The following is an 11,782-nucleotide window of genomic DNA, read 5'->3' on the forward strand; positions in this document are numbered from 1 at the left end:
ATCGTCTTATTTTGCAAGATTAAATGAAAGAGAAAGTGTACTAAAGAGATTGCAACTTGCTTTGTAAATTATTTTTAGATTTTAGCTAATAGTAGATACAAAATTTTTAATACTACATTTTAGATTGATCTATGAATTTATAATTTAATTATTTAGCACAAATATCAATTGAACACATACTACACATGCTATCAGTCTTCATTATACTAGAAGAAGGAGAAGTTGTTAGAATAACGTTTAGTGTCTTTGAAGAACATACACTCATTGCACATAAATTAGGGTAAACATTTGTTAGCATTAAATGTATACAAAACATTAAGACATTACATATGACTATACATGCACTTTGTTACTTAATAATAATTCATATTAATTATTTTAAATTTAAAAATTATTATATTTTAAATTATCCGTGCAACGCACGGGTACGTATAGAATTGACCTCTTCCATCTAAGGTTTGTTCTCTTCCAGATAATTCAAATTCAGACGCACACTCACTTCAAAATTCCTCTCTTTCATCTTCAGCAAGCACAAGGTATGCTTTTCCTTTCAACTTTCTATAATAAAATTTTCCTTTCAAGTTTCCAACACTTTTTTCTTGTGATTTCTTTCTCTGATTTATTCACATGCAAATCTTCAATTCCCTCTCCTACTTTATTTTTCTAAAAAAAGTACGTTCTTGATTCGCACTGTATAAGTAATCAATACCCATAATAATTGCCCAATTTTTTTTCATATCTACGTTTTTTTCAATTACTTTGTAGTTTTGCTCCTAAATATCAACGAAGGGAGTGCATTTGAGGTAAAATATACTTGCTCTGTAGTAAAATATGTGTTTGTTTTACCACTATTCAGTTCTAATGCATTTCCCAAAGTAATAGTATTATTTATTGCTCCTTAAGATGTGTATCAAGTTAATAATGAACAATTATCATTGAATAGAGGGAATAATATAATTAGATAAGAGAGAAGAGAGAATGAACGAGTTGTTTGGGGGAGTTGGAGGAAACGAGAAAAGGTTGAAGGGAGAAACATAATCTTTTAAGGCGATTAGATCTGGAATGATCTTGAAGGGTATAATTGTCATTTTTTGTGATATTTAATTTTATTGTACTTGTTCACAAACTTCTCTCCACGTGGAGAAATGTTAAATATAAGTATCAAAATATCTCTCTCTAGAAATTTTCACTTTTTCTTTAAATAACCTTTTAGTTTCACCTTCTCCAAAGATTTCATCTTCTTGCTTACCAAAGTGTTATATCTTGCTTCATCTATTCTTCAGGTTCAGTTAATTTCGGGTAAGTTATTAGTAAATTTTTTATTTCTTTTCTTGAATTTGTTTGATCTTCGTTAAAAACTTATATATTTAGTTTGTTTCCTAACTAAAAAAATAATAATTTTAAAATACATAAATAAAAATAAATAAATCAAATAGATGTTTAATTCATGTAGAACTTTAAGTTCATTGTGGAGTGTTTGTATCTGTTATTTTTTATTGTTTAGGCTTCATTGTTAGTTTTATTAGATTTAAAATAGTTGTAACTGTTGTATTGGTATTTAGGATGAGCAATTGTGTTTCACGATATCTAAGTTATAGAATTGATCAGTCTTAAATGTGCTTATTTGTAAGTTCGTTGATTTGTTGGTAAGTTAATAGTTGGAAATGGTTCATTTTGATCTACTGTTCAGTTGTTCTTATTTTTTCTTCTGTTCGATTTGACTGTTTTTAGCTAACTTTTGTTTGATATTCATGTTTCTGTTATCTAACATTGTGTTTGGACATCCCATCTAATTTTTAACTTATATACACTTGTGAATAAGCTGCAAGTTGTAACTTACATATTCACACAATATCCGATCAGTTAATAACTTCGAGATACTCATTTCATAAGCACCAACATAAAGTGAAAGGGTTAAAAATCATGTGTGTGGACATTTTTCTACTATATAGAAGAGTGAAGCCCATGGACGACCACGATCATTTTCACATATTAGTATATACATATATATCAGTTTTCTTTTCTTGTTAGCCGTACTTTTTGGAAACTCATTTTTCTTGGGATCCTATTCTTCTTAACTCTTTTCTAGCTCTTCTAGCTTTTCAAAATATTCAATTTTGGTTATCAAAGCTCCTCTTAATCATTAATCTATCTAAATTTTAGCTTCCAAGAAAGGTGCTTCTGAGCAAGTCGCACTCAACTACAAAGGATTTCAAGTAAAAAGGCGTGTACTTTTTTTTCCTTTTCAGTTGTTGATATCAATATAATATATGTGCTTCCTGATTCTCTGTTATGAGAAATTTAAGACAGGTTATATTTTGAGATATTGTTATAAGCAACGATTTTTCAACATATATTATGAGTTTTATTTTCTTTTCTTTTTTTAAAGAATGAGTCTTGCAATGCTCCATTTAAGAACATAGTTTAATGTCAGTGATCATCATGTTTATTTGGATGTGATGTTTAAATTATGCAGAACAATGTCTAATTCTGCTAAAAGGATGAACAATACATTAAGGGCAATTTTGGTATTTCACATCTATTTTATTTTATTTTAAAAATTCTATCAACTTTGTGGTATATTTCCTCCACAAGTCACCTGATTTTTCTAAAAACCACAACTTACGTGATTTTTCTAGAATTACTAGGTGTTTGACACAAATAAATAGGCACCAACCGAGTTCACAACCGAATTACTAGGTGTTTGACACAAACAAAGTGGAGGTTTTACAATATCCCCCACTTGGGAACATTCGTCCTCGAATGACACTTGAGCCACATTAAGGGTAATTAACTCAAAACTAACAGCCCACAATCAAACATACAACATTATAAACTTCACACATAGCTTGGAGAAACATCAACTCCACATCAACAAGGCTCAAACAATTTCATGCAATTCAAGAAAGTAGGAATACCTCTACCAACTCCTTATGCATCAACTTAACCATTTCTCATTTCATTGGTAAAGTCACCTGATTTTTCTAAAAAACACAACTTACGATATTTTCCCATTTTGACTAGGTGTTTGACACAAATAAAAAGGCACCAATCGAGTTCACTCCTCACTCCTCTGTTCTCTTGTACTGGTAACTGGTAAGTTCCTCTTCCTTTCTCTTCTCTCACTCTTTATTTGTTCTTCAATTTTGGAAAATAATGATTTATGTGATTGTAATCTATGTTGTTTGATCTTGGTTGCCTTGCGAATGTTTTCTGGCAAAGAGTGTTAGTGAAAAATTACAAAAATAACAAAATTACCTGATTTTTCCTCCACAAGTCACCTGATTTTTATAAAAACCACAACCTACGATATTTCCCCATTTTGACTAGGTGTTTGACACAAATAAATAGGCACCAACCGAGTTCACTCCTCACTCCTCACTCCTCTGTTCTCTCGTACTGGTAACTGGTAAGTTCCTCTTCCTTTCTCTTCTCTCACTCTTTATTTGTTCTTCAATTTTGGAAAATAATGATTTGTGTGATTGTAATCTATGTTATTTGATCTTGGTTGCCTTGCGAATGTTTTCTGGCAAAGAGTGTTAGTGAAAAATTACAAAAATAACAAAATTACAAGATTAAAATTGAAAATAAAAATGAAGAAATATATCTTTTCAGGTTGAGGCGCGGATATTTCGCTCTCTTTAAGGAGATTCAAGCCCACTGCAACAATTATTTTTCACCGGTCTAGCAGTAGTCCTCTTGACTTGTTCCCTCCAGGATACAACAATCTTCACAAAATATAACTCAACAACTCTGGACAAGAGTTGAGTCCAAAGCTCCACAAAAAAGAACGCCTCTCTTCAACTAATAAGGACTCTCTTTTTTGACTAACTTTTTTTTCTATTTTCTTGTATGTTGTGTCCCAAACCAAATGAAGACCACCACTATTTATAGTTGAGTGAGTTTTCCTAGCAATGAATAGAAAGATAATGGGTAGTAAATAGTGAAGATAATGGCCTTAGGAGTCACATATGTTACAAGGTAGTATAATGAAGGAATAAAGAATGGAATTGATGTTTGATAACCAATGTTAACAACGGACAACAAATGTGATGCCCATGATCAGTCTGTTGGGTAACAAACTTATCCCACATCGGATGGAGAAGAAGAAATGTACCAATATATAAGTGCTCACCCAACTCCATTAGTATGAGGCCTTTTGGGATGTGCCCAAAAACAAATCCGTGAGGGCTTGACCCAAAGCGGACAATATCATACTAATGTGGAGTTAGGGTGGTGGTACGTGCGGTCCCAACATGTGGTATCAGAGCCCAGGTTCGGGTGTGTCGGAGTAGTGGACTGCGTTTTGTGAGAAGTTCCCGATGTGACAACAAGACCAGAGATCTGCAGGGGTGCCTTGTGTCGAAAGTCTTCCTGGCAAAGTGGTGGTCCAGGCGGCGTGTCCCGTTATGTGATAATGGCGGTGCAAGATGATTTGGCAGATCAGATGGTGTGACCTAGCGATTGGAGATCTGCGGTTGATGCCTTGTGTCGAAAGTCTTCTTGACAAAGTGGTGGTCAAGCGGCATGTCCCACTGGTCGGTAGTGGCGGTGCAAGATGGTTAGCACAGATCAAATGTATCATCGTTGAAGGGGAGGTTACGAATTGTGTGGTCTTGGTTTGAGGGGAGGATTGTTGGGTAACAAACTTATCCCACATCGGATGGAGAAGAAGAAATGTACCAATATATAAGTGCTCACCCAACTCCATTAGTATGAGGCCTTTTGGGATGTGCCCAAAAACAAATTCGTGAGGGCTTGACCCAAAGCGGACAATATCAGTAACCTAGTTCCATCATTGAACCATGGCTCTGATACCACTTGTTAGGACCGAAATAAGCAGGTGTAACGCGGAAGCTAACAAAGCAAACCTCGAAAGACCATGAGTAAGAAGACAAACGAGAAACACACCAAAAGAGACAGATTTAACGTGGTTCGGTCAATCGACCTACGTCCACAAAGGAGATGAGCAATCCACTATAAATATGAGAGTACAAAATATAGAGAGAAACAACCTCAAACAATTCACTCGGAATACAAGGAGGTACACAATATTCCTCCTCCATAACCGCAACTCTCAAAACCCTAGGACTACATTGTGAATGCTAATTAAGTTAGAAGGAACAAGCCTATATTTATAGAGTCCTAAACCTTTCCTACAAGAAAAGGACTAGTAAAATATTAAAACTTTTTCCTAAAAGGAAAACCTATTTATGGTAAGAAATCAGGGCAAATAAACCCCAACACAGTCCACCAACGTTCTCAGCAGCGTTTTATTTCCTCCAAACTAATGAGCAATTAAGCCCAAAATGAAATGCACATAATGAGTGGATAGTAATGTCACATATATTACTTAAAACAATATGTAAGAAAACTGCCACTAACGGACACAGTGGCTTTCCAAATGACAAATTTTATTAATTTAAAATGCTAAATTATCAACAATCCCCCACTCATTTTATTATTAATCAAGAGAGTCTATCCATTGAAGGAAGACTACCATGCATAATGAAGGTGTGCTCTGCATTGAACCTCTACTTAGTGAAACAGTAACTTTTACTATCAGAGTCGTAGTGGTCTCAGACTTGAACTATGACTGCTTGAGGGAAATAAAATATCACTGTCCACACATAATAATAAAGGTGTTGACATGAGCTTTAAAGCTAGCACGTTATGGCCTTGTGCTATCCCGATTTCATGAGTGCATTTGAGAATAAGCCCTATTCTCATAGGAAGCGACCTACTTCCACACTCACATAGGTGAAATCTGTCGAGAGTGCTCCTGTAAGTTCAACACTCCACCCATACGGGATACATATTTTCATTAAGAGTTTTGTAAACTCAACCTTCACAAATTACTACAGGAAACAATGCACTCACATCATAGGGAGGGAGTAAAAAAATTAGTGCATTTTTCACAATAAGTCATCATATGATTAGTTTTTCCCTTTGAACTTGGTTATAGGATCTCTAGTCCCACGTTGAGTTTCTAATATATGACTCAAGAATTTATAGGCATCAATCCATGCCCCTCGATGTGCTCCAAACCTTTTCTCTCGTTAAGGCCTTAGTAAGAGGATCTGCAAGATTATCACAAGATTTGACATAATCAACATTAATGGTACCATTTGTCAAATATGATCTTACATTACTGTGTTTCCTCCTTATAGGTCTGGATTAACCGTTGTAGTAACAGTTTTGAACTCTACCAATCACCAGCGGTGCTGTCACAATGAATTAAAATAAGAGGAATTGATTTTTCAAAATAAGGTATTTGAATTAATAAATCTCTTAACCAATTCACTTCGTCACTAGCTGAAGCTAAATCAATTAGTTCAGCCTCCATGGTAGAGTTAACAATTATTGTTTGCTTTTTTGATCTCCAACAAATAGCACCACCACCCAAAGTAAATACATAACCAGTGGTAGAACAGGAATCACCTGATAAAGTGTTCCAATCTGCATCACAAAAGCCTTCAAGTACAACAGGATATTTTTTATAGAGCAAATCACAATTTTTTGTTCCAATTAAATATCTCATAACTCTTGTTATAGCATGTCAATGTTCATTACCTGGCTTGCTTGTAAACTTGCCAAGTACTTCTACTGCATATGCAATATCAGGCCTAGTGCATTAGTCACATTTCTTTCAAAGTGAGAGGGTCATCTCCAACCTTAAACACATAAAAACCAGGACCAAAATGTTTTTCTACTCTAGTTCTTTTACTTCTTCTTAACTCAAAATCATCAATTCTTTATTTTTTAATGTAGAAGTAGAAGAACTAGGTAGTGACAAAATATTTTGTTCAATCCTTTTTCCCCACTATTTTTAGAATCAAAAGGAAACTTATTTTCATGAAAAATAGCATTCCCGGATTCTATCACAACAAGATTAAAAAATATATAGGCTGTACTATTTGAAGCATAATCAAGAAAAGCACAAGTAGTAACTTTCTTACCCAATATTGTAATCTTGGGATCCATTAGCCACACAGAGGCTAGACAACCCCAAACTCTTAGATATCCCAAACTTGACTTGTAACCTTTCCACAATTCAAAAGGTGTCAGTTTAGACTTTTTATAAGGCACACGATTCAACACATAACGAGCGGTTAAAATAGCTTCACCCCAAAAATTTAAAGGTGCATGTGACTCAATAAGCATGACATTGTCAATTCAACCAAAGTTCTATTTTTCCTTTCCGCTACTCCATTAGATGAAGGAGAGTAAGGAGGAGTAGTTTCATTAATTATTCCCAATGATCTAACAAAATAATTAAACTAATTTGATTCATATTCGCGGGCTCTATCACTTCTAATTCTTTTTATTTTTCTTCCAAATTGATTTTCAACCTCATGGAGATAAGTTTTGAAATTTTCAAAAACATCACTTTTATTTTTCATCAAGTAAACATATTTAAACTTAGCAAAATCATCAATGAAAATGATAAAATATCTATTACCTCCACAAGTTAAAATTCCACCAAGTTCACAAATATCAGTATGAACTAATTTTAACAAATCAGTTTTTCTTTCAACTTGAAAATGAGGCCTTTTAGTGATTTTAGCTTTACTACAAGCCTCACACTTTTTAAAATTCTTTTTAACCATTGGGATTAGTCCTAAACTACTCATGATTCCAACATAACGATCATTAATATGACACAAACGAGCATGCCAAAAATTGGTAGAAGAAAGCATATAAACAGAAGTAGAAACTTTATTCATTTCAACATTTAGTTTGAACATCCAATCACATGCATACCCCTTTCCCACAAAATACCCTTCACTATTACATATTGATCAATTTCAATAATCTGTTTAAAACCTGCTTTATTAAGAAGAAAACTAGACATCAAATTTTTCTCATGGAAGGAGTATAAAGTACATCTTTCAAAGTTAATACCCTTCCAGAAGTAAAACACAATTCGACATCTCCCGTTCCAATCACTTGAGTGGTATGTGAATCACCAAGCATGATGGTTTTGGGCTCCTCAAAATGAATATATTTTTTAAACCAATCTTTGCCATAACAGACATGACGGTTTGCACCAGAATTAGCCCACCATCCATCAACACTCCCAACCATGTTTATGTCGGTAATCACCGCCAAAAGGTTCTTTGGTAACCTGTGCCTGAGGGTTAGGACCACGTTTTCGAAATCTGCAAAATTGAGCAATATGCCCACTCTTGCCACAAACAAAGCCCGGTCCTTTGTCTTGAACCTGTTGATTATGTGCTTGATTATTTTCACCATTATTTTTCTTGGGAGGTCTATCATTATTTTTCTTGAATTTTTTCTTCTTAGGCTTCAAAGAAGTATTTTTGTGAGTTTTCAGGAGTAGCATTATTTAAAGTAATTAAATTTACCTTCGTTGTGATGTTGTTCTCTTCTGTTTGTAAAAGTGCATCTTGACCCCTTGCTTCTTCTTCCATGCAGATTTTCATTATCATGGTTTCAAGGGAGGTTTCCTTTTGTTTGTGGCGCATAGTTTTTTGAAATTCCTTCCAAGAAGATGGAAGTTTATCTACTATGCCACAAACAATAAGGCTATCTCCAATTTTAACCTCCTCGGACCTAAGCTCTCCAACAATCATTATAAAGTCTTGAGGTTGGTCTACCACTGATTTATTGTCCACCATTTGGAAATGAAAAGCTACTAGCCGCATATTTTTTCGCTCCCGCCTCTTCGGTATCATACTTACTCTGCAATGCTTTCCAAATTTTCTTTGCACTAGAGTAAGTTCTATCATAATAATCAAACAAATTATTAGATAGACAATTAAAAATATAATACCGACACTTATAAGAATCACCATCGTACTTTTCAACTTTCTCTAGATGAGATATAGTTACATCATCATTCATAGAGGTGATGTCTACTTTATTAGGATCCTTCTCCGTCAACACATAAGAAACATTGAGAAGACTTAAGTAGAAAAGTACTTTATCCTTCCATCTCTTGAAATGGTTACCATTGAACCGAAATGGCTTGTTAAGGTCTCCCATCTTGACATCTACGGGTTTTTCAATTGTAGCCATGGTGAATCTCCTTAAAATTGTTAGTGAAAAATTACAAAAATGACAAAATTACAAGATTACAATTGAAAATAAAAATGAAGAAATAATTCTCTTCAGGCTGAGGCGCGGATATCTCGCTCTCTTTAAGGAGATTCAATCCCACTGTAATAAATGTTTTTCACGCAGTAGTCCTCTTGACTTGTCCCCTTGATGAGTCTACGATTTGGACTCATTTAGGGCTGTATTTTGATAGATTTAGTGTCCTCAAATGCACATTTTGTCTCAATAACTGATGAAAAACCTTGAGTTTCAGGTATTTGAGTTCAGAGACAAAGCATGGATGCTATCGAGCAAAAAGGAACAAGGTGGTTGATAAGAACGAAGAAATGAAGGCCTGAAGATCGCCGAGCCCATTTGGCGAGTCATCGATAGGCCTGGAGATTGCTTAATGTTCTAGTGTGCTGAGCCCTGAAGGAAAAGATCAAGTCGGCGGTGAAAAAGAGCAGTCGGCGTATCGCCGAGAAGTTCTGTGAAGCAGTACCACATCGCCCAACGACTCAAAATGCGAAGATGCTGAAGGCCAAAGCAGAAAGGTGATGAGCTAGACTAGAAGGCGGATCGCCGAGTTGACCGGCAATCCCGACTAACTGCGCCGAGTGATCCTTTGCAGCACAAATTTCTGAATACTATAAATATTTGTTTAAATTGTTAGCTAGCGATATCTAGTAATTTTAGACTCGAATTTTCAAAGATTTTTACTAAGTTTTAGTTCTTAGATTTTGTGGAGACATTGTTCATACACCTTGAAGGTTTTGAGGATTTTCAACTTCAAGTAATTGAAAGTGGGTCTCGAAGAATCTTCAACCTTGACGTGATTAAAGACTTTATTTGTCATACCCATATGATGGAAAGACTTATCGGTATCGATTTCTATCTCTTTTTCATGTCTAGCTAAAACCCCAATTCTTGGGGTGTGATTATGTGAATATGGGTTAAATTTACTGTTGGGTCTTGCTTGTTGATAGTTTATTTGTTGTTTAAATGTGATTTCATTTAGTAGTTGTGTATGAACTTAATGGGATTGTAATTGCAAATACGATTTCATCTTTGTGTTTTTGGCTTGCTCGAGAGAGAGACCGATTTGATAGCCGGTGGTCTTGGGTCGACATGGGTTCAGCTCGAGAGAGTGAATCCTAGTCCTTCTCCCACACATTCAGCTTGAGAGAGTGAATGGGCTAAGGCGGAGGATGTGCTTAATGCGGCAAATCGGTGTTCGAGAGAAACCAATTTGATTCGGGGTAAGTTGCTCGAGAGAGAATTTACCCCCACTAAAGTCTAGCCTAGTCACAAATGTTCAACAATTCACTATCAATAGCATGTACCCAATTGTGTATTTTATCCCATATTCCTATCACATCCCAAGAATCCCGTCTCCATATTCACATCTTTATATTTTTGCTGTTTTTAGTTGATAAAGAAAACCCCCCATTGATAATTGACATTCTTCTTATCCCTTGATTTAAGTATGTTTTTAATCGAAAATGTCTTTTAGCTAAGACTAACATGAACTGATTTGTACTTGGCTGATAATTCTCGAAACCACTCCCTGTGGGAACGATCCCAACCCTTGGTTAGGTTATATACTGACTAACGATCATTGACACTCGAACCGGAAGTAGTGTCCTGATACGTCAAGTCACCCCTCCAGGATACAACAGTCTTCACAAAGTATATCTCAACAACTCTTGACAAGAGTTGAGTCCAAAGCTCCACAAAAAAGAATACCTTCCTTCAACTAATAAGAACTCTCTTTTTTGACTAACTTTTTTCTCTATATATTTTCTTGTATGTTGTGTCCCAAACCAAATGAAGACCACCACTATTTATAGTTGAGTGAGTCTTCCTAGCAATGAATAGGAAGATAATGGGTAGTAACTAGTGAAGATAATGACCTTAGGAGTTACATATGTTACAAGATATAATGGAGGAATAAAGAGTGGAATTGAGGTTTGATAACCAATGTTAACAACTGACAACAAATGTGCTGCCCATGATCAGTCTGCCGACGTTCTTAGCAACGTTTTATTTCCTCCAAAATAATGAGCAATTAAGCCCAAAATGAAATGCACATAATGAGTGGATAGTAATGTCACATATATTACTTAAAACAATATGTAAGAAAACTGCCACTAACGGACACAGTGGCTTTCCAAATGACAAATTTTATTAATTTAAAATGCTAAATTTCCAACAAAGAGCATATAAAAAAAAGAATAATAAGTTATATATGGCTTCATGTTCTTTCAAATAAATAATAAAAATCAATTGTTGTGTCTGCCGTCTTAATTTGTGAAGATAATTTTCAATTGTGGTGTGTACGTGTAGTATTTTAAAAATGTGGACAAAGAGTTCATTTCTTAAGTACCAAAATTTGGCTTAGCTCCTAGGGAAAGTAAATTATTTGTAAATGTTATCTAATACTTGCATATAATTTTAAGTGGACTGCAAGCATTTGAAGAGTTGCATTGTAATGTTTTGTTAAATCATAGCTATAGAAGAGGAGAGCCGGGGGTGAGGAGTTGGGGAAAAATCTAGCAAAATTCTATAGAGAATTGATATCAGTTCTATTTGCTTACTTATATAGTAGTACAAAAAAGGACATGATGTTAATATAAGATGTCTCTTCCTTATCATAGCTATAGGAGTTGTGGAGTTTGAATAGTTGGGAAAAAAATATACAGAAATTCTATAGAGCATTGAC

At 34.8% G+C, this 11,782-nt stretch overlaps 1 long non-coding RNA gene across 2 annotated transcripts; it reads left to right on the top strand.

The window, feature by feature from the left end:
- Positions 1-470: 470 nt before the first annotated feature.
- Positions 471-9,891, top strand: LOC102582890 (uncharacterized). 2 transcript variants are annotated; one of them, XR_001474156.1, is made up of 5 exons: positions 471-536; positions 3,025-3,096; positions 3,352-3,409; positions 8,440-8,611; positions 9,335-9,891. It is a non-coding gene; the product is annotated as an uncharacterized lncRNA (long non-coding RNA). The 2 variants fall into 2 exon arrangements; XR_367719.2 differs by lacking the exon at positions 471-536 and adding an exon at positions 813-1,299.
- The last annotated feature ends 1,891 nt before the right edge of the window (positions 9,892-11,782 follow it).

Source organism: Solanum tuberosum, unplaced genomic scaffold (genome assembly GCF_000226075.1).
Source record: "Solanum tuberosum cultivar DM 1-3 516 R44 unplaced genomic scaffold, SolTub_3.0 scf00153, whole genome shotgun sequence".
NCBI lineage: Eukaryota > Viridiplantae > Streptophyta > Magnoliopsida > Solanales > Solanaceae > Solanum > Solanum tuberosum.